Source organism: Phyllostomus discolor, chromosome 11 (genome assembly GCF_004126475.2).
Source record: "Phyllostomus discolor isolate MPI-MPIP mPhyDis1 chromosome 11, mPhyDis1.pri.v3, whole genome shotgun sequence".
Classification (NCBI taxonomy): domain Eukaryota; kingdom Metazoa; phylum Chordata; class Mammalia; order Chiroptera; family Phyllostomidae; genus Phyllostomus; species Phyllostomus discolor.
The window spans coordinates 3,121,225-3,144,906 of record NC_040913.2 but is presented as its reverse complement, the minus strand read 5'-3'; the positions used below and the strand labels follow the sequence as shown (position 1 = coordinate 3,144,906).

Here is a 23,682-nt window from a genome sequence, read left to right as displayed (position 1 = left end):
GTGCTTAAACTTTTATTTGACATTTCTGAATCTTCTCTTACATGCCCTTGAGTTCATAAATATAGCTTGAAAACAAACATGATGTTTCTAAGAGACTTCCTTCTTGGTACAACAAGCACCCTCCGAGGAGCACGCAGGAACCGATGGAGCTGTATTCACAGCCTCTCTGAGATGTTGTGCCTCTCTTCTCTGTCGAGTGTGGCTTCTCCTTACTGTCCAGACAGTGCACTTTTAATTACATGTTCCATAACCTCACGTCTTTCACGACACACTCATTGGATAAGCGAATGTATAGGATTTGAAGTTAGTGATTCCAAAACAGCAGCAACAACAACAAAAACTTCAGCCCTCTTTGGTTTACCAAATTCTAGGTTCTAAAATGGGCTCTGGCACCATGGCTCCCTTAGGAAAACCCAGGGAGCACCAAACTGCCAACAGATCCTTCCAGAAACTTCCTGTGAAACGGCTTCAAGGATTTACAACCCTCCTCCTCGGCGTCTACGGGCAGGGCTCGCCTCCATTCACACCGTGAACTCGGAGGGGAGACTGTTCAGGGCACCACGGCTTAGGGACGCCTGTCTGGCGCTGGGGGGAAGTCTCCCATTAATGCTGACGTCATCGTCATGTCGGAAATTCCAGCCCGGATCACCCTCCCCCCTGGGTGACTCTTCTCCTCTGGAATTCTCTCTCCCCCGCCCCTTCTCTCTCTGCCCACTCGCTGTCCCCTGGGGGAACCACGAGTCACTTCCTGCCATTAAACTTGTGGCTGAACTTGCCCTTCTGTGAGAGCCTTGAGGGGGGCTCTGATGGGAAGAGCTGGGGGCGAGGGGCTGCCGGGGAGGCGGGCAGAGGGAAGAGGGGGTGTCCCACTCCCCCTGCCGCAGGGAGTGAGGCTTGGCACGGCTCCAACTGCCGGCTCTACAGGAGACCATTATATCGCCAGCACAGCACCGGTCTGCGCTGTGCTTTATTTGATACTTGATTTGCCTCCCGGACCCTGCCTGCAACTTCAGGAAGAACGGACAGTCAAAGAAATAAAAAGCAAAATTTTCAGCCTTCTGTCTGTGAAAAGTCTGTGGAGCACACCTGAGACCTAATTAAAAATCGTGGTTGGACGCGCTTCCACTTTCCTGAGACTTGCATTCTTTGTTGTCAGTAATACTAATAACACATCGGACACAGCGCACAAGTCTTAACTTTCCAGAAAATTATTTTTCTTTTTTAATTCTCACCCAAGGATGTTTATTGATTTTAGGGGGGGGGAGAGAGAAAGAAAGAGAAACATTGATGTGAGAGAGAAGCATTGATCAGTTGCCTCCCGCACACTCCCCAACCGGGGATTGAACCTGCAACCCAGGCATGTGCCCTGACCGGGAATCGAACCCACAACTTTTTGATGTACAGGACAATGCTCTAACCGAGGTGTCTGGCCAGGGCTCTAGGTTAGTTTTCAATAAAATATTTTTTTTACTTTGGTAAATTTGTTAAATGACCAATTTAAAAATAATATTGCAGCAGAGACAAGCTTAGTATTTCACACGCACGTGGGTGACGGCGACCGGCAGCGCCCCTGTAGGCAGGCCACGAGGAAGGGCCCTGTGCAAAGGCGTGTGGGTAATCCGCCACGTGGTCTAGCGCCCCCTCTCCCCTGCCCACCAGTGGCTGACCCAGGGCCCAAGGCCCGGGGCGTAGTTTCCAGGGGCCTGGATCCGGAGCAGAGCGTCCTGTCCCCTTTATGTGGGCACAGAAAGCACCCTTTCGGTTGGTTGGGATTCTAACACTTAGAGGACAGGGACCTCTACTTACTCAATGCCGACTCCCCAGGGGCCACCCTGTGCCTGGAAAAGAGTGGGTCTGTGGCCAGTGTTTATGGAAGATCAAGGTCTCGTGAGTCCTGACAGAAGGCGCGTGGAAAAATCAAAACGCGCAGAGAGTTAGCGCTGAGGAACACCCCTGGGACTCTCTGACACACTCACGCACAGTCAGCCTCCCTCTAAGTATCGCCTAACAATTCCCGACTTTCACGTCCATTTTGGCTTTCATGGGGAGCCTCCAGCTTCCCACGTGCACCACACTGAGGCAGACTGTGAAGCAGTTTTTGTTCAGGGGTTCCATTTCTCTCCCCCTCTCTATCCCCAAAATAAGCCTGATCTCAGCTGGATGGACAGGTTTGTGTCACTGCTCCTCAGTTAGAGGCTCAAATGCATTTAAAAAACAGATAGGGTTATCCAGACTTAAGTGGTAGGTCTGTCAAGGCAGTATATACATATTTTTAAAGATTCTATTTATTTATTTTAGACAGAGGGGAGGGAGAAAGAGAGAGAGAGAGAGAAACATCAATGTGTGGTTGCCTCTCACACATTCCCCACTGGGGACCTGGTCCACAGCCCAGGCATGTGCCCTGACTGGGAATCGAACCAGCATCCCTTTGGTTCACAGGCCCACGTGCATCCCACTGAGCCACACCGGCCAGGACTGCGGAGGCAATATTGATGGGGCTAGGTTTGCCTGCTCCATGTTCTCTTCATAAACCAACTTCCTGCCTCATCAGACTAGTCTGCGAGTCCTTGAACATGACAAATGATGGTAGGTGCTTTGCTTTAATAACAAAGCCCACGAATCCTTCCCATGACATTGCGTTGCAGGCTAAACGTGATTCCTAGGCTTAAGACTGTGACGTGGAACTTGGTGTTTCCTTTTTCAACGAGGTGTGACCAGACATTGGGACAGATGCTCCCCGTCTGTCAGGGATACACTTCTCTCTTTGCCATTTAAAAATGTTTCTTTCAATAGCTGGATGCCTCAAAAAATCGCAAGGAAGCACTGGAGATCCAGATTTTCTCAGTCCCTTTGGGATGTCTGCAAGAGGGGATCGCAGGCACATTTGTAATTTGGTCGTGATCTCCAAAGTGGCTGTATCCTTTAACACTGGTGTTGAAGGACTAGACGGAGCCAACTTTTAGCTCCCAGACAGGAGCAGAGAGGAAGTTAGTGGGGGAAGGAGGCAGGGAAGAAGGAAGAAATGGAGGGAGGGAGAAAGAAAGGGAGGAAAAGAAGGAAGGAGGGGAAAAAGGAGGGACAGCAGGAAGGATACCACCCATGTATCACTTTTCAAATTACCTAAACAAAGGCTGGCCCCGGCTGGCCCCCTGGACATTCAGTCTCGCACTAGCCCCTCCCCCACCCTGGTCACTTCAATCTGATCATCTGGCTGCGGCCCACGGAACTCCCTCTAGCGAAGAAAGAACCCACCGTTTGCCTTCCCCGCTGTGTACTGGAGCCCCTGTTAAGGACGGTGCTCAGGTCACAGCTCCTGCTCTCCAATCTGCAGTGCTGGCACCTTCTTCAGTTTCATCTTTGCACGTGACTTCTGTCCTGGCTCCGTTCCTCTGCCATCTGCAGGGTGGCCCCCTGCCCTCTCACCCCCACCCCTCGCTGTCGGAGCTCCTCTGGGGTCCCAGCAGGAGTTCAGAACGTCACCGACTGAGATGCACCGCCCTAAGGCTCCCTTTACTCTCCCCTTCAGCCCACTTTAATCCCCTCGAGTCCTGCTGCACAAAGCATGATCCCCGGCCTGACTTCGGGTTTATGTTGTTTTAAAATCTGGCTTCTCAACCCTTTCAGGACAGAACAACCTTCCCACTGTACTGGGTGTGTTCTGGTCACCCAGTAAGTTCACATGCACCCAGAAATAGATATTTAGCTAAAGTTCATTGTGGCTAATGAGTTCCTAACTGAGCTTTATTTTTCCCTGCACCTGGTTTATTTGAAGACTATTTTAAGGATTTACTGAGATAGGTGTGAACACAAACCTCCACACCTTGTTAGGCCTGCAGCTCTTAGGACCGCAGCCCCTCAACGGACCAGGAAGAAGGGGGTACAGTTGGAATATACCTCCACTTCTCAATGTGCCCAGTAGAAATTACACGCTCTTCGAAAGTGCAAGCATTCGAAACAAGCAAACAACAACAGTGTTACTCAGTATAATGCACTGTGATGCTCAAGTTTCCAAAGAGACTTTGGAATGTTGTAAACAATTTACAAGGTGTATTTATTTTAATAAGTTATGTGTAAAAAACTATATACGTAATTTTCAACTTTTAAAAAAATCCTCACATGAGGGCATGTTTTTTGATTTTTCAGAGAGAGAGGGAGGGAGGAAGACGTGGGGGGGGGGGAGAGAAAGAGAGAGAGAGAGAGAAGGAAGGAGAGAAACATCGATTGATTGCCTCATGTACACACCCCAGCCAGGGACCGAACCCACAACCCAGGCCGGTGTCCCGACCAGAATCAAACCCACAACCTTTTGGTTTTTGGGACAAAACTCCAATCAACTGAGCCACCTGGCCAGGGTCATAATTCTTAACTTTTAAAGTGTATTTCCATTTGGGAAGCTTTGACGATTGGCCCACTGTGATGTATTAGTAAGTAAGTAAGTAATTTCTGAGTGTTTTTCATCATATTTTACAAAACCGTCTGCTTGCTCATTGTCCACCTATTGTCATTACCAAGAGTTTTATAAAGATTTCTTTTTAATTTTTTTGATAAAATGCATAGATACAGGACATTAGGCATAACGAGAGCCCATGGGAAACAAGCCGTGGGCACACAGGCGGCTGCTCCAGAGGAGAGGGGAGGTGCCACAGGAGACGGGGCGGGGCGACCGGCCAGCGGGGGGACTTGGGCGCACCGCTGCTGCAAGAGCTCTCTCCAAAGTCCTCCGACGTGTGAGAGGGCACGGTATGCTGGCCGCACCCGAAATCCGGAGGCCGGTGCCGCTTAGGAGCCGCGTGACGGGACGCCAGGGAAGACACACCGCACCTCCGTGCAGGACGCGAGCCTAGACACCAGCCGCACCTCGCTCCCCGGACCCCAGGACGCCCGCGGAAACGCCGTAGGAAGGCCCCGGTCTGCCTGACACTTTGCTGCTGGACGGCGTGGCCGACGAGCTCCCACCCCACGTTTATGGGATGTCACACTGTGGTCTCCGACAGAGCCAGAGAGACGTCCCGAGAAACCACAGGCTCAGCCGCGCTGTCTGTCCGGGACGTGTCACCCAAACCCGCCCCTTTCCCGTGTTATTCTTCCATGGAACATTTCTGACCTCCCTCTGTTTTGCCCGCCACTTCTGATAAAGATGAGAGGGCAGATGGGATTCGGACTGTGGGGGCACGAGTCAAGTGCATTTTTTTAGGCAGTCAGCTATAAGACAGCCATGAACATATCTGGGTCCATGACTGCACACTGCACTTGGCCTGCAAACCAGCTGGTCATTCTGGCTCTCGGCGTACCTGGCCTGGGGCCGCGCACTTGGAACCTGGGAGCTGGGAGTCTGGGCCCTGGAGGCGCTCTGGGCCACCGCATTTCCCCGGCACCTGACACTGGGTTGGGTACATGGTGGCGTGGTAACACGTGTTGACGATAACTAAACAGCCATGACTGAAAAGGCAGAGCAACAGTTGTAGAGCACAGGGAGGCTTTGGGCGTGTGGTCATTTGACTGGGGGTAAACATTTGCTATAATTGGACTATTTACTAAACGGGGAATAAGCTACGTAGAGGCTGAAACAGCTTATTGGTGAGTTTGCTTCTAGCACGCCTTAATTTGTTAACCAGCTATGCACACGTGCTGGTGGAATTTGTTTTCTTAAAAAGAAATGGCATCGCTAGCGTGCTGTGGTTTTGGAATGCGCGCTCACGGATGTTCTCCCCGGTGTAAACGGTATGAGACGGGTTCACACGGCTCACAAAATGCACATGACTCTTGCTTTCACTCTCTCTGACGCCGGTCAAAGACGCTGCTAGGAGGTACCTGCATTACAGCGGTCAAGATTGCGCACTAGGCACAATGCGAAATGCTTTGCGCTTTCATGTACGTGGCTCATTGAATCTGCACAACAACCTCTAAAAAGGTGTTACTAGCCCACCTTATGCAGGAAGAAGGTAAGGCTCAGAGAGGCTGCGTGAGGTGCAGGCCGAGCAGTAGGGCTGCTACCAGTAGGACCACGGGCTTCGGCTCCAACCCCAGGCCTCACGCAGCACTAAACCGGAGTGGGCAGGTGGAGACGGCAAAGCTCTTCCACACCCTGTTGCAAGAAGGCAGGCGTGACAACGGCGAAACTCGGACATGTCCTACGTGAAGTGACAGTGGGAGACAGAGCAGGGGGGCGGCGGACAGCCGGGGGCCTGTGGACACAGGACAGCTCCCAGTCCCGAGTGTATGAGGGCGCTCAGACCCAGGCTGCAGGCGCCCACGCGCCCGACCCATAGCAGCCCATCGCACCTGCGTGTGCGTGACTCCAGGACTGCGGCCCGCGACCCGCAACCAGTCACACGTAGTCATCACACATGGCACTTCTTCCTCACGGACTCCCCGCCTATCACAGACCGCTGCACTTCCTCTCCCCTTGCCTCCTCCCCTGGGGCCGGTGTGAGGTCTTTCCAAACAAATGAGAGCTCCCTTTCCCCCGGTTCACGTATAAAAAAGGCCTGGCACCTCTCCACCCAGCCCTGTGGCGGCTGGTCCCTGTGGCCGATAAACCTCTTTCTTTTAAAAAGACTTTCCGCCATGGAAGTTAAACTTTTTGTTTAACAGGTATAAAGTATACATTAAGAAGCAAGCTAGGGTCCTGGCTGGTGTGGCTCGATGGATTGAGTGGTCAGTTTGATTCCCTGTCAGGGCACACGCCTGGGTTGCTGGCCAGGTCCCCAGTAGGGGCCCCATTGGTTCGCAGGCCAGCACTCAATCTACTGAGCCACACCAGCCAGGATGGGCTAAAGACAGATTTTAAAAAAAATGAATGATAGCCCTGGCTGGCATAGCTCAGTGGATTGAGCGTGGGCTGGGAACCAAAGTATCGCAGGTTTGATTCCCAGCCAGGGCACATGCCTGGGTTGCAGGCCATGGCCCCCAGCAACCGCACATTGATGTTTCTCTCTCTCTTTCTCCCTCCCTTCCCTCTCTAAAAATAAATAAATAAATCTTTAAAAAAATGAATGATGAATGATAAGGCATTTTTTGAAAAGGAAATTGTGTATGCTATTAGTCATGAAAAATAAAAAGACCATCGCTGCCGTAGAGACCTTGACACACATTCTTCTGGCCACAGGCCCCTCTTGCGCAAACACCCACACACAGCAGCATGTCGTGTGAACCGCAGCTCTTGTCGTAACTTCAAGGAAAACCTTGTTTTCACAGAAGAGCTCACATTTTCCCAAGCTTCTTCACTTCTTGTGCAAGAACTCTTATGGGACTCAAGTAAACTGCGTTTTATTTATTTTTTCTGAGAAAGTCCTTCCCTTCTTCCTGGAAGAGTCCATTATCGGGATATAATCATGTTCAAGGAGAATAAACTCGGGCCGAGGAGATGGATTCCATCTCTGACTGACAGTGAGAAGGCACGTCCTGCTTCCTCCACTCTGGGTGCAGCCCAACTGCATCTCCTGGGGCCACAGGCTCGTGTCCCCTCACACGGCGTGCTCCCCATGGGAAGGCACGCTCTTCCGGGAGCCCCCTCCTTCACCTGTGCAGACGCGCCCGCCGTCCCCGCAGCCACGCGGACGCGAGTGGGCGTTCTGCCGCAGGGGACATGCAATGAGCCAGTCCCTGGCCGACCCCACGGAGCCCCTGCGGACAGCAGGTCCTTCTCACAGTGCACGGCCCCAGTGCTCGCTGGCTCAGGGCTCGCACTCCCTGAGCCACCCGTCAGCCTGCCTGCTGCTGCAGCCACCTGGAGCGGACAAATATTTTCCTAACATGAGGGGTGTCATAGCAACCAGATCTGTGGCCTGGATAGAAACCAGGCACGAGGATGCCGCCACTGAGGGCGGGAAGCAGACACGCAGCACCCATGGCCGGACTATCAGAAAGGGTGCCTGGAGGACTCAAAATGCATTATTATTATTTTTAGGGCTCAGTTCTTGAGACACAAGAATGGAAGTTGCCCCCAAACCTAAGCAATGGCAGGCAGTCATTTAGATGAGAAAGACCTTTCGTTGCAAATCTGTCGGTTTCTTACAAAAGCTACGCCACCTCGGATGAGGTCATGAACCTCCCGGAGCCTCCGTTTTCTCATCTGCAAAATGGAGGTGATGGGCCTGCAGTGTGGCTGGCGGGGGAGGAGCACACAGTCACTAACAACTCTTGTCATCACTGGGGACATTGGGGGGTGATGGGCATCTCCTGGACACAAGCACGAAGGTCTCCCAAATAGGGTGCACGTGCATATGTCAGAAATTTCTGTTTGTCTTCACTTAAAATATTTCACTGGTATATTTTTTATCCTTTTTTTGTTTCATAACTTACTTTATTGTTGTTCAATTCCAGTTGTCTGCATTTTTTCCCACCCTTCCTCCCACCCCCCCCCAAACCCACCTCCCTCCCCAGCTTCCACCCTCCTCCTTGGTTTGGTCCGTGTGTCCTTTATAGTAGTTCCTGAAAACCTTCCCCCATTGTCCCCTCTCCCCTCCCCTCTGGCTATTGTCAGATTGTTCTTAATTTCAATGTCTCTGGTTGTATTTTGCTTGTTTTTTTCTTTTGTTGTTTAGGTTCCTGTTAAAGGTGAGATCCTATGATATTTGTCTCTCACTGCCTGGCTTGTTTCACTCAGCATAATGCTGTCCAGCTCCATCCACGCTGTTGCAAAGGGTAGGAGCTCCTTCTTTCTCTCTGCTGCATAGAATTCCATCGTGTAAATGTACCATAATTTTTTGATGCACTAAATTATTTTTTATCTTTAAGAAACCGACTGGGACGCAGCATTCAGGCTCAGGATCAGCTGCCTGCCTGCTGGTGGTCTCCGTGGGCCCACAGGAGCCGTGCACGGGACGTTGGCACCGGCATGGGCCTGGCCCGGAGACATGTGGACGGCGTCGCTAACTTTTTATTTTTTATCCTCACTGGGGAACTTTTTCTTAATTGTTACTTTTTTTCCTTTTGGGGGAGAGAGAGAAACATCGATCGGTTGCCTCCCTCCCGTGCCTGAACCCATCCAACTCACAACCTAGGTACGTGCCCTGACTGGGAATCGAACCTGCAACCTTTGGGACACACTACCACCAGCCGAGCCACACCGGCCAGAGCACCACTGCTTACTGTTAACTAGACCTGCCCTCACAAAACGGAGCAGTGGCTTCAGATTCCTGTGGAAAAGCCACGAAGAGGAGAAGATGATGTTAACGACTAGCATGAGTCAACACGGAAGGGACAAAGTGACATGTCCCTACTGCTCACCCTGGCCCTGTGACAGTCACATCCACGAGGTCAGGACAATGAGAATATATTTAGGCCAGACGAGAAGTCCACGGGAAGAACTGAAAATGGTCTAGAAGATGATTTGGAAGGAGGATGTTAATGAACTTCGGCCTTTATGATGACATTGTGTATGACAGTAGAGCACATCTGTGACTTAGAGAATACAGATGGATACTTTGGTGGTACTGCTCAAAAACAGTGTGGGACCGCGGTGCCAGGGAGCGTGAGTGTGCAGTGGGCACGTTGTAGAAGCGTCTCCTGTAACACACTTCCCGGCCTTTCTCACGACACTAGGGCCCCCGGGGCAACCGGACTGCATGCCGGGATGCACGGCCAGGCGGCTGGAGGCCCAAGGTTAAGAGACAGGGACTTTGGCGGCCCTGTCTCCTGCTCAGCCCCAGGAATCCTGGGGGGACCCATATCTTCCACAGACCGCCGGAGCACCCCCGTGTGTCATGTGAGGCACCTCGAAGTGTATGGGTTTAAAACTCAGTCCTACAGGCAGATGCGGATGGGGCTGATCATGAGGATACAGCTGTTTGGGTGTGACTGAGTCATCTCTATAGAGAGGGGGAGAGGAGAGTTTTCTAAGAAATGGATCTCTTAAGAATCAGCCCAATAAACTCCGTATGTATCTCCAGTGGGCTTTGTTGTGAGAAGTCAGATATTTATGCTACCTCATCCTCTCCAGTCTGATAAAAGAGCACGTTGACTATATTTACAAACACTCTCTGCTCTCCGTCCGTGAGTATATTCCCCCGAGGTGTGGTCAGCTTTTAGCACGGTGCTACCCACACACCAAGTACTAATGCACAGTTGCCCCGCGGATACACAAGCCACGGCTAAGCTACAAACACCGTTCATCAATCCTTACACTCTCCTCCCCTGAGGTCCCGCTCCCGTTCCTCCCACCAGCTGGTGTAAAACCTTGCAGGGTTCCAGTACCCAGCCCTGACCCCACACCCCTCACTTCCTCTCAGCTGACTTCACCCCTTCCTTTGATGAGATCAAGGTCATCCTACCCAAACTGTCTTAACACCAGATACATCAGGCCACATGATTCAGCGGAAACCCACCCCCTCAAGTCGTCCTTGACTTAACCCTCTGCACCAGGCCTATGCGTCAGGGAGGCACGCTCTCACTGAAACGGCTCCTCCTCCTCCTCCTCCTCCCGCTCCTTCTCCCCCTGCCCAGCACTGTCTCACTAAACAGTCAACTGCTGAGCCAAAGCCTCTGCCTTTTCTGCTCCCTCCCGAGTGCTCTGGCCTCCGACACCCACAATCCTCTCTTCCACGCCCCTCCCTCCACGTCTTCCCTGAAGTTGCTTCTTCAAGAGGCCCGCCCTGGCCACCTTCCCAAAAACGTCCACCCCCCTCCCTCACATTCACACCGCCTTTCCCTGCCTCCTTATTCTGTTGTCAACGATCACTGCACTAAACGGCATGTACCTACTTACGTTGCTCATCGTCCGTCTTCCCGCTCGAACACTAATATCATGGGGTCAGAAAACTTTTCTTTTTCTTTTGCCTGTTGATGTGTCTCTGTCTACAGATCCCTCGACCTGTAGCCCAAACTGGCCTGGTGCACGGCGGGCACCCAGCTAGTATTTGCTGGATGGAAGGAGGGAATAGGCGGATGGGTGGGTCACTGCAGCGGGTGTATGAACGGTATCACGGCTTCCTTTCAACGCACTCTTCTGCCGAAACACCCTCCCCGAATGACGAGTTCAGACGTCACCGCTCTCCGCCCCGACTGTCAATGGCTGTGCGCGACTTAGGGAAGAACAGTGGAGAGCCTTCGGGGTCTGTCCCCGATCTCCCTGTCCGGCCGCATCTCCCAGTGCAGCCTCTCTGCACACCCCCCGAGCCGGTCATGCGGGAGAGCCACGCATTTATCTGGACCATGTTCAGCAATTTCCAGACTTTATGTGTCTTGACACGCGCCCTTGCACACACCTGCTCGCACCTTGGCCCTCTCCCGAAATCGATGTTTCCAGGCCAGCCCACGAAGCCTCCCCATTCTTCCGACTTCAGCGCTGCTCCCCGGGGCACCGCCCCACCTCCGATTGGGATGGAAGTGGTTTTCCCTTGAAGTGTGTTCGCGTCTGCCCCCACGATGGGGCCGTAACACCCTTGAGAGGCCCGGACAGCTCTGTCTCCTCTTCACAGTCCCTCGCACACAGTAGGAGACCCACAGATATTTATCGAAGTGAATTTATCAGAGTGGCACTGGCTGTGCACCGTGATCCCAGAGAATTGTGCGAGATACGCACTTCGATTCCTCGTGGGGGTGATATACCAACACCGAAGAAGCGAGCGTCGGCGAGACCGAAAAGAAACACAAAGCTGTAGCGTGAACAACATGAAGTAAGAGCCTTTCATCATCAACCCGAAAGACGTGGATATCTTATTTCTCTCTGCTGGGACCTCTGGCACAGGGAGGTCACTTAATTTGGAGTTTGGTCCTCAGCTAAAAATAAACCGCTTTTATTTAAACCGAGGCTCCCCACGGTCGGTCAACCATTTTGCGGTTTTATTCAAATCCTTGCGAGGCTCCCAGAACACCAGTCAGGGTGCGTCTGCCTTACACAAGCGTTCCTTTCACCGAGCAATTTTGGGTTAATTCAAGAAATTGTGTCTTATCTGTGTGTGGGTGTCCCCTCCCCAGGCCCGTCCCCGGGACACACAGGGCTAGCCTGTGGCCAGGCCCGGCACAGACGGGCCGGTGGGAGGGATAATAAGCACTTAGGGAAAGAACAGCCGTTCTCAGGAGATTGTCCCAGATGATTGTTTTCTTGTGGGGAGCTGGGAACCCAACGTTCCGAGAGGCTTTTACGGCCAGATCCTCGCCGGGACAGCAGAGTGAGTTTAAATGCTAGAACCACGGGCAACGCTTTCAGGCAGGGTCCTCCTGCCCTTTGCTGCCTTCGGAATAAACAGGCCCCCACGAGGCCCCTCTGCGGAGGTTGAAGGGCAAAGGCCGGGCCCCCCGGAATGGCTTCCCCTGGCTTGCTGACACTGTGTGCACCTGTCCCCAGGGACCCTGTCAGGGCCACCTGAGCTGCAGGGGTCCGAGTCCTCCTTGGCTAGCTGCTTGCTCTCTCACCCCTGCGGCTCAGACCGCCGACCCGGCCCAGCTCAAGCTGCTCAGCCCACCAGCTCCGCCCTTGCGCTGCCCCTGCTGGTTGAGGAAGGCAGCGAGGAGTGAGTTTCCATGCAGCTGGCGACGGTGCCACCCCTCGGGTCCCTCGGCATCAGGGACACCAAGGCCAGAGTCTCTCCTGGTCGTCAGGACTGAGGTTCCTGTGGCGTGGACCCCTCAGAGCCCCACGTCCCCCTGCTCCCTCCACCCCAGCAGACACGCTCACATTGCATGTTGGCTGGGGAGCAGCCCTTTGGGGGGTTTATCTGTTTATTTTTTACTGGGTTTGTGTTAAGTTTTTTTAAAAGCTGTTATTTATTTATTTTTAGAGAGGGAAGGGAGGGAGAAAGAGAGAGAGAAACCTCAGTGTGCGGTTGCCGTGGGCCGTGGCCCGCAACCCAGGCATGTGCCCTGACTGGGAATTGAACCTGCAATGCTTTGGTTTGCAGGTGCACTCAATCCACTGAGCTATGCCAGCCAGGGCTTGTGTTAAGTTTCAAAGGTGGCATCCCTTCACCATGCAAACAGTGAGCTCTTTGAAGCAGGGGGCTCTGCAACATGCAGATCAGGACCACGGAGGACCGTCTTTCAAGGAGACACAGGCTGCTGTGCCCTTTACGACAAGGGGGACAGTCCTGCTTGGGACGTGTCCCTGCCCAGCCGTCCTGTGCCCTGGCCTCCTCACTCCCAGCTTCAGGGAGTGGCGCTGCTAGTGGGCTGAACTTCAAGTATTTTTCCAAGAACTGAAAAGAGAAAACGCCCCCTCTTGAGCAGAAAAGTAGGTGATGGGTACAGGAGGGCGGAGCTTCTACCTCGGCCCAGTGCTCCCCCGGGGGCCCAGCCCTGACTGCACGGGCCATTTCCAGTGTCCCTGTGGTTTATCCTGATACAACCTGTAGAAACTGTTACGATAAAAGAGCTTTACCTCTGACAGCTATTCCTTGTCAGAGGAGATTAAAGCAGGGATTACAGGAAGCCTCCCCTACGTACATAGTTTTCTTCCCACTCATTTAACAAGTACACTCAAGTTTTCCCGCAACTGCTTTGCACCTCAGTTCCAGGGGAAAGCGGAACCAGTCCGATCCCCATCTCTCGGGGACGGTGATGGCGTATTTGTCACCATGGGGAGCTGGGCCTCTGGACTCCCACCGATGCCAAGGTTCCCGCCCCTGCAAAGACCCTCCGAACTCCGGCTCGGAAGTGATCTTATTTGCAATGTTGGCCAGATTAAAACAGGGACGGTGGCGCATTAGAAACCCTGGAAGAAATTCTCCACCTGATTTCCCCAGGTGTGTGCGTCCCTGATTCTGTGTAAAGGGTCTCGAAGAAAAAACGGCAGCCCACGAGTCAATGCGACCGTAGTACAGAACGGATCGTGCAGCCTTTAGATTATTACGAACTCGTTCTGATTATGAAACTGACGCTGGTCACTGGACTTGCCATTGTTCATACTGTTTATGACAAATGTCGTGCTAAATATCTCTGTTCAGGAAGCTCTGTGTGCGTATTTTTAACCATGCTCTTGGGATAATCTTGGGATAATCTCCTTCGAGGGGAGTTACTAGACCAGAGGGTCCTGATGGAACCGCCAAACTTCTCTTCTGAGAGACGGCGTCTCCCAGCAGAGCCCGGCGGGTGATGGGTCGTGTCCGTGTCTGGTTAGTTAGGTGAGAGGTGCGGGCCTCCCGTGGGGCCCGTGGGCTCGCTGGTCGCCGCCTGGTGATCGCACGCCGCGCTTCCCCAGCTTCAGAGGGACGCTGGGCTACGGCATGGGGACGGCCAAACTATTCCAGGCATGGAAATGGGTGCCCGGATTCCGTCCCCCAAAGTGTGGGATCGTAGCCTATCATGCACGATGGAAACTTTTCAGAAAGCTACGCAGGGACTGGCTCGTTTGTTCATGCAACAAACACGACGGGAACACCAGTCGGGGAGGAGAAGCTACGCCTGCGCCAGGGAGGCACGGAAAGAAGCACGTGCCTGCCCGTCCTCGCGCAGCCCGCAGAGGGCGGGAGACCGGCGGCCGAAGAAAAGTGGGGAGCCGGGGCAGAGCGCCATCGGCAGTGCCCACCGGGGACTGACTGCCCAGGGAGGAGCTCCCGACCCGAGGGAGGCGGAGCGCTGGGGAAGGCTGGAGACTGGTGACGTTCAAGGGAGCCTTGGGGAGCAAAGCGAGTGGTAAGACGGAGGAGAGAGCGCGTTTAGCGGAGCCCAGGGGGCGGGGCGAGCAGAGCGTGAAGACGTGACGCCACCCCTAGCGCTGGGGTCGGACTGGAGCGGAGGTGAGGGGGGGAACAGCTGGCCCACTGGTCAGCTCTTTCCAGGAGAGGCGCCACGGCTTCCAAAGGGGGAGCAAACGCGGCTTTGAGATCCGTAAAGAGGTCAGGGGAGGCGCTGGCTGACGCACGGGGTTTGTTAGGAAAGGGGAGAAGGAAGGTTCCAGAGAGCAAGGAGTGCCCGGGAAGTTCTCGGGGTGTCTCCACGTGGGCCTCCCGGCCTCCAGCATGACCCTCCCACGGTCAGGGACACGTTCCCGCACGGCAGCGGGGGCACTACGCGCCGGTGGGGTGGGGTGGGGTGACGTCACGCGCCCAGGGAGACACGGATGCGCGAGGCGGCTCGCAGAGTCAGGGCACCAAGCCCACGGGGACGGCGTGGCTGGGCGTGCGGCAGGGTCTGTGGCCGAGATGGGCAGGTCTGGTTTCTGACTTCTGCCGCCCTCTGCACGGCACTGAAAATGACAGCACGCTAACGGTCCTGATCTCCTACCTACCTGTGATCTTTTATATCCTGTTGCCGTTACGAGACTATTCTGTAAAGATTTTATTATGTAGATATCTTACATGAAGCTAAGCATATATAGAAGCACATATTTAGTTAAACACAGTATACATGTCTATGTGAAGAGCAAAAAAAAACTAAGGCCCTGAATTTGCACCATCATCCATTTTCCTTATATTAGAGATGGTTAAAATGACATATGTGTAAGCAGACTAAATCGAGGCCGCACTGCACCCATGTTAACTCTACTTCTAAAATTTCACCCCGTGCGAGGACAGGCGGGGAGCTGGGATGAGGAAAACCGAAGGGGAACCTCACGCAGGGAAGGGCCAGGGGCGCCAGCACCGTCACGAGTGTGTGAGACCCGGGAGTGCAGGGTTTGCTCCAGGCGCCTGGAGCTCCGCGGTCTCCTGTCCAGGGGAAGGGGCCACCTCACCCGTCACGCCGATGCCAAAGGCTAACAGCACCAGGCAGCAGACACCTATCGCACTGATGCCGGCAATGCCCCAGAAAGCCAAGACACGGCTGGAATTGGTCACTCTGTTTTCGAGCAGGGACACAGATTTATCGAGAGGCCGGTTGTCGCCCTCAGCACCATCAGGTGGGCAGCGCGCAAGCAGGGGCTGGCCTCCAAGGCTTCGGGTGTCCTTGTCCTCACGGGACATTCCACGTGTCCCCATGAGCTCTGACCTGGGCAAACGCGCTCTCACACGTTAGGGAAACAGGTGTGGAGGCAGCCCTGTCCCACGCCAGTGCACGTCCGCCCACGCGAGGTCGGCTCGGGCAGAGCTGACCGGCGGGCGTACCTGATACCCTCACCCGATACCCTCACACACAGGCACCGGTCTGCACCTCCAGGAGAGCACGTCCCAGAATTGCACAAAGAGTTCCCCGTGCACATCGCTGCACTGACGCAGGAGTTTCACAAAGCCCGTGGAGCTCTCTGGCTACTGCTGCTCCCTCCGTCCTCACATCCGGACTGGAGGGAGCAGGGTCAGCCTCCGGAACGGCAGTGAGGCCAGGCGCACGGCTTTCGGTTTCTGACACCCCCGCTGGAAGGGACCACAGACGTGGTTTGCGTCAGGGCCCGGGTGGCCAGGGCCCGGCAGAAGCCATCTGGTTGTCATACCAGCGCCATCTCGCTCAGAGGCACCAAGAACCCTAATGAGAGCAGGATGTCAGGAAAGCAGAAATTGATCAGGATGTCCCCCCCCCTCCCGCCCCCCACGTGTGGTGTCCCGCCACCGGTCGCCGCACGGCTCTGGGTAAATGAAATCAATCAGCGCGGGTTCCTGGAAAAGGCACGCCACGGTTGTCTCCTGGACCCCGGCGGAAGATAAATGATTCCAGACCTTGGACCGGGGCCATTTTCCCACACAGGCCGCACAGCTCCGACACCCATATTGGGCCACAGCCCCGAGCGGGCTCTGCTTGGGGGGGTTTCCAGCCACGGCTTCCACCTCTGGCTCCAAGGGACGGCCTGCTCATGCCGACGCGAAGCCACGTCCCCTCTCGCCGGCGTCAGCTGGAGGAGCGCGGCCTCCCTGCGAAAGGGGCTCCTTGCCGTCACCCACAGAAGCCTAGCTTTCCAAACCGCTGCCTCAGTTCCGTGGAATGAGACGAGTCCCGGCCTAATAAATACTCAGCCCCTGGCAGCCAACGCAAACCTCCTGGACGTAACACGTGACAGCGAAGAACAGCACAAGCCTGACTCTGTTTCACAACGAATGCCTTTGAAAAGGTCTTAAACATCCATAGCAGGGGCGTCGAGTACCGTGGCGGAGGCGCTGGGGACGGGCAAAAGGCTTTTTGAGAAAGATACACTGCAAGAAGTCCCGGAAGCAGCTCCCTTCCGAAACTATGTCAACACAGTAACGTTACTGGGGAAGCCCGCAGATGTCTAGGTCACATCCATGGCCATTTACCTAAAATGGATCCGAGGGAATTCACGTCCGGGGAATAGCGTTTACTGCCAGCCTCTTAAATCTCAGAGACGGGCGCTTTCTCCTACATCTCCTTTGAGGAAAGACACTGATCATTGTGCCCAGAGTTAGAGAGAGAGACAGAGACACCTTTACCAATAGCTATACTCCCAGAAGAACAATTCTGAAGTTACATGAAAGTAAAATAAACCTTTACTGCATCTGTCAAGTGGTTTTAAAGTGAACCACCAACATGAGAGGCTGTAAATTCTGAATCCAGTTCTTGTTCAAAGGCTGTCCTTCCGAATGGCCAATACACCACAGAGGAACTTTCCAGATCAATACCAGAACTCACACAGCCAATAGAAGGCACTGTGATCTTCCCCATGCCCCACCCTGCCCCCGGGACCTCGTTTGCTACGGAACACAAACTTACTTTGTGGAAACAATGTCCTCAGGCTGTGCTGCGCCTTGGAAACAAAACCACCCTCTTCTTCACGCCGTTCTCCGCTGTCCTGAACATCGCCCCTGACAGATGGCCCGTCTGCCACGAGCGTTTCCCCTGCACCGCCCCTGCCAGCCACGGCTTCCTCCGCGCTTGCCCGCTGCCTGTGGGGCTGCAGTGTGCTGGCTGCAGCCCGATCAATGGTGAGCTGGTTTGAGGGTGGCTTTGGCCCCGCCTCCAGCCCGAAGAGAGAAAACGAAATGAAAACTCACAGCTGGGTTTGCTATGAAGCCTCTATTTTAAACCTGCCTCTGAAGCTGGGGCACACACGAGAGGGAGAAGCTGCCAGGCCATCACCAGCCAGGAGGGGCACGCCTCCCCGAGGGCCCCCCCGCCCCCCACGCCAGGGCCAAGGCTGGACGTTATATAACAAGTCCTGTTCTCAGTCAGCCTGAAACTTCACAGGATGGGGAGACGGGCTTGGGACCAGGCTCGGGTTTTTCCGTGCCTAACACGACCTAAAAGACGTCCGTGCCCAAAACACTCACACACACACACACACACACACACTCTTACAACACACACCCATGACGGAGTAACTTTTAACACGGCAACACTGAGAACTGATTCCAAGGAGAAAATGGGAAGGAGCACATGCCAAAATAGCACCTGACAAAATCGTGCACTTGTCATTTCCTGTCCTGAAACACAAGTCCTCGCTCGCATCCAGAGAACACTGTGCCTCCTCATATCCAGTTTGCTGGCGCTTCAGCCTCCGGGGAGCTTGGGGAATCGAGAGAACACACGGACGCATTTCGGGTTGTGGTCACAGAGCAGCCCGCTCCACCGAGCACAGCCAGACAGCTGAGCGCGTGGCCCTGATCCGCTCTATGGCCCGGCGGGACAGACGGCGTCTCCTGGAACTTACCTGTTCCGCGTGGTCAACACAACCACGCCGTACCAGGCAGCAGGACGGCGCGTTCAGAGCAGAGAGCAGGCGCAAGCGTTCCTAAAACAAGGCGAGCGATTTGGAGACCGCGGCAGGAGCCACAGCCAGGAGATCTAGATTCAAGTTTTGTTTCTGGGACAGCGTCCTTGCACCCAGAGGGCGTAAGATAAGCTCTGGAGACCTCCCAGGTGATCTCCAGATTAGAGCAAGGTGATAAAGTACCGTGTTGTCCTTAGTCAACATTTGCATTGTTCTTTGCAACTGGGGAGAATATGAAAGGCGTATAAATATTTAATCTGGCAACGGATGGGCCCCGGCTCAGCACCACGGGCGCTGATAAGGAGAGCTGAAGATGAAAGGGTTCTGGGAACAGCGGGCGGGCGGGCGTGAAGTGCAGGCGGAGGGTAACTGAGATTGTGTGCGCGGGATCGTGCCGTGGGAAGAAAGGCGGGGAGCCCGGGGCAGACTGGGCGGGGAAGGGAGGGTTGGACACCGCAGCTCTCCTTCCACCGTAGAATCCTGCAGCTGTCACCTGCCGTCAGTCTGTGAGCCCAGCGGGGGCGGGGACGGACACAATTGTCACTTGTCGAGTGAGCGAGTGAGCGAGTGAGTGAATGAGACCTTGAACCGGACGAGCGCCACCGTAGAGGAAGGAGTGTAGGTCATTGTGAGAAGCTCGAGCCTCAACTTGGAAAATCGGATACTTCAAGGTGGAGGCGACCCGTGCGACCTTCCTGTCTCCTCGGATGTGAGGCTGGGGTTGGTGGGGAAAGAGGTTTTCTGGGTCACCGAGAAGAGAGGAGATTTTGTTCTGGAACCCCTGATCCGATCCAGTTGCGACGCTCACCCCAGCACCTCCCTCCCCTGCTCCCTCCCTGGAGAATGTCCTCCTGCTGCCAACGAGGGTGACTCAAGCGACAGGAAGTCTGTGAGCACCCGTGAATAGAAGTGCAGGGATCGCAGGGCAGAGCCCCGCCGGCCGCGGCCGGCCGGGAGTCAGTGTTCCAGATGCAGCAGCGGGGCCCCGCTCCGTGGCCGAGGAGGGGCCGCGGGCCTGGACCCCCGCCCCCGCCCGCGCCGCCCCGCTCCCAGTGCACGTCTGTGCTCTCGACTAAATAAATACACCGGACAGGTGACCTAGTTTCTCAGCGGCTGCAGGTGTGTGGTCCCTCCCTTCCACGTGGAGGAGTCTGCCCCGCTGGGGGAAGAGCCTGCACCACCGGGAGCATCTCGTCTAAAAAACATTGTCCCCTCCCATCGGGTGCCAGCATCCAGCTGGAGCCTGGGGGGCTGCGTGCTTTGCACCCCAGGGCGGCCGATTTACAGGGGCTCAGCCATCACGGCCTGAAACAGAAGGCGCGAACAGCAGGACACCGGGAGTGCGGCTGGGGTTCCAGAGGGGAAAAGCGCATCTAGGTCGGGGGGTAGGGTGGGCAATCCAGAAAATGTGCCTGCGGAGGGGCGGCACTCCAGTTTGGGCGAGATTTGCACAGGCAGGGCGAGAGGAGGACCCTGGGAAGAGGCCCTTCCTAGAGGCAAGGACAGACTCAGAGACACAGAGACAGAGGGGGCGGGCACTCGAACCAGGGAGCCGTCCGTTCTGCTGAGGCTCAGGGAACGTGGGAGGGGAACCACAGAAACGGGGGGTGGGGGAACCACACCGTGGTACGGCCTTGAATGCCGGGGTGGGGGTGTGGGGCGTTAGTATCAGTTTCGACCAGCCGTCGGGAGCCCTCGGGCGGTTTGGGCACAGGTGTGACCCTGTGTCTGAGCAGGGAGACGCGGCAGCCGCGTTCAGGACGGATCGGGAAGGGCAGAGCAGCCAGACGACCCACTCAGGAGGCCGCTGCAGTGGCGGGAGCAGGGGAGGCCCTCGGGGAGGAAGGGGGTCTCGAGAGGAGGGGGGTGCCAGCGGCAACCTCACAGCTGCGGGAGGCAGGGGGCTGGAGCCGAAGAAAGTCCTGCCTGGGGCATTTTCCTGGGGGTGTTTGCTGACAGATGCACAAATATACACAAGTTTCCACGACCACATTATTTGTGATAGCGAAACACGGCCAACTACACTCGTGCCACCAGCAGGGAATTTACGCATAAATGATGGCACCGCCGACCAGTGAGAGGCTGTGCCACCCTTCGCAATGCACACACGGATACAAGGACGCTGTCAGGCGACACTGGGGACAGGCACCCGCCCGCTGGGGGCTGGGGGCTGTGTGTAGATGACACGCTGTGGGCAGAGAAAGGAAGACACTGAGGAGGGGACTGAGTGTGGCGGGGAGTTCTGATGGGCACCTGTCCTCTCCTCCAGGACCGGGACAACTGAGGGCCATGCAGGGTGTGACCCACCCAAGGTCACCACCAGCTCGAGGGTGCCAGAGAGCTGCCTCACTCACCCTGCCCATTTTCTTGGTCAAAGGCCCAACAGCCGTGTCCCTGGGCAAATCAGGCCTGGGAGAGGGACGCCATCCCTATTGGGGACAAAAATGCGTTTAAGGATGGTAGCAGATGGCAGAGCAACCAGCATGGCATCTGAAGCTCCGTGTTCACCAGACCCTGGGCATGGCAGGTCAAGGAAGCATTGCAAGCGACATCCAAGTTCAGGCACAAGTTCATGACCCAAGAGCAGCAATGACGACTAGGGCCAATGTCCCGGTCCTCAGTCCTACACTCCTTAGCTAGAGACGGATAGTCGGTCAGCTGTCCCTTCCTCTGGAGCCACAGACCGTCTCTCTGGTGACCACAGACAAAAAGTCGAGGCCGGCCTCACGGGACGAGTGAGAAGCGTCAACAGCAAGCCCTGGGCACCTCGGGGAGGGTCCTAGAGACAACGGATACGGCTCCTCGGTGATTCTGTCTTATTTTTTGCAGAGCATGAGGCCCGTCAGCTCTGCAGAGAGGGGACCAGCCGAGCATGCCGGCACTCCGCAGGGGAGCGCCGTGCACCGGATGCGAGGATGTGCCGACGGCCGCCTCGTGCGCAGAATCTGTGCCAGGGCAGGTGGAGAGCAGCGTTACGCGGCTGGCGAGGGCCGCGTGGCTTCGTGGAGAAGAGTATGTTCTCTCTGTAACGCAGTGCGGAAGCGACTTCACGTCCCAAGCGGCTGGGTTCTGACCTCGACTGTGCCCGAGCAAGCCGCACGCACTGGGGCCAGTTAGTAGCAATCCCTCGAGGCTCGATGGGTAGTCAGTCACATTGTGAAAATTCAGTGGGTCAGTTTGTGCAAAATGCTGGGACTAGTCGGTACAAGCTATTTATCATTCCACAGTTAGAATTTTAAACTACCGGCGATTGCGACTGAAATTTTGATCCAATGAATCACAATCCAACGAGTAATCCTTTGCGTGAACAGCTGACTGCGGTACTATCTGTAATTTCCTCTAAAACTCTCCTGCATGTACGACGAGGCGGTACGGGTGTGGCCCTCAGGCTGAGCTGTAAGCCGCGTGCCGCCCGCACCTGAGCATCCACTGCCTGAGCCAGCTTAGCTGGGGCTCCAGAGAAGGGAACCCCACGTCTCTGGGGTTCCAGAGAGGGGACCAGACGTCTGTCCCTCCCGGCCCTCTCCAGTGGCTGATGTCCCGGGCAGGGCGGTAGAACAGGTGCATCAATGAGCGACTACACGAACTCACAGACAAAAAAATGAATTGAGTCAAATTCAGTTCGCATACTTGCTGCAGGTGACAGATGGTCACTCTGGCGTGCCCACGAGTACTTGGAGCATGCCTGCTGGTCTCCTACGCCATTTCAAGCAGGACGTAAGTGCCACCTTCTCCTGTGAGTTTCTCTCACTTGCAGCAATGAAAATGTCACCCACGTACCCCGAGCACCAGCGAGTGGAGACAGGGTGCTGAGCTGCAGGGGCCCCGAGGGCAGGTTCAGGGGGGTGCCGGTGTGTACAGCGGGGGCTGGGAGACCTCCCACCATCTCTGCTGTCCCAGAACTCATGTTTGGGTGTCAGGTTCTCAGACACTGTGCGTGCCTCCAGCACGATTTCAGCAGCGAGCATTCCGGGTGAACTCGAAAACCAGACAAACCCGTGTTCCCGCCGTGCACTGAGAAGGGGCCCTCCACCCGCCCCTTTCCCAGTGTTTCACACTCCTACACAAGTGTAACAGTCCGTCGTATCTTCGTTTCTGCTGCATTTAACCCCCTTTCTTCTCCTGGGGAAAAACACGTGCCTTTCATTACAAAGTTATAAATGTTCACTTTGCTTTCAGCAAGTGAGGTTGTGCGAAGCCATTACGTGTTTGGATCGAGGCAACCGACCCCCCTCTCTGTCTGATGCCTTCAAACTATGAAGCAAATCAAGGCTCCGCCTCTTGCACGATTGACCCTGGTTGTTTTCAACTCCCTGCACCCAAACAGATGACCTAAGAGGTGTGACGCGTCCGCCGCCGAGGGCTCCGAAAACGACCGGGGCCGTGAGGACAGCCCTCAGTGGGACTCAGGTGGTAGGAACTGGAGTCCGCCTCAGGTGCGGTTTGAGAACGTCAGCGCTCCCTTCTCCGTGTGGCCGCTCCCCTGTGAGACAGATAGCATTGCTACTTTGCTATTTTTTAAATCCCCCCATTTATAAACTTCTGGGTTACACTACCTGAGAGAGAGGGAGGGAGAGACAGAGGGAAATGGGGTGTGTGTGGGGGTGTCTTGTCGGCAAGCCAACCGTGCCTCGGGAAGGCACACTCAAAACAGAGGACACGGGATCACGTGGTGCACGGATAGCTGTGTTGAATCTGGCGCTCCTGCGGAGAGCCGGCTTGTGGCTCTGTTGCCAGGGAACGGAGCCTCCGCTGGCTCCCGGAGCGGAGACGGTGGTATGTGAAGTCCTGGCATCCAGGAGCCACAGACTGAACGCGTCGGCATGGAGGCAGCAGTGCAGACGACCTGCTGGGGGGGGGGGGCGCCCACGTCACGCGCCGAGTTCCTCGCCGCCCGCCCGACGAGCCTGGATTCGCCCCCTGGAAGCCGGCCCGTCGAGGCTTCGGGCTTCGTCTGTCCTCCCTCGGCGCTGGTATTTTCCTCTCGCCCCTGCTGTCTGCTGGCTCGCCGTGGCCCTGTGCAGATCGAATCTACGCTGGCTGCAGTGTCTGGACGGTGTTCTCTGGGTTTCTGGGCCGAGACGCGCTGCTGCTTTGTTGTGATGCTAACGGCCGTGCACAGTGAAGCTGCTGTTCGGGGCAACAGAGGCCCC

The 23,682-nt window shown here is 55.4% G+C and overlaps 1 protein-coding gene across 6 annotated transcripts in view; it reads right to left on the bottom strand.

Moving 5' to 3' along the window:
• Positions 1–23,682, bottom strand: part of STARD13 (StAR related lipid transfer domain containing 13) — a 225,446-nt gene that overhangs the window by 58,615 nt on the left and 143,149 nt on the right. The window contains exon 1 of one of the 6 annotated variants that reach the window (XM_036011196.1): positions 17,533–17,622. The exons of the other annotated variants lie outside the window; for them this stretch is intronic. The gene's annotated coding sequence lies outside the window, so the exon portion shown is untranslated. Of the gene's footprint in view, positions 1–17,532; positions 17,623–23,682 lie in introns of those variants that run through there. 6 annotated transcript variants of the gene reach the window in all.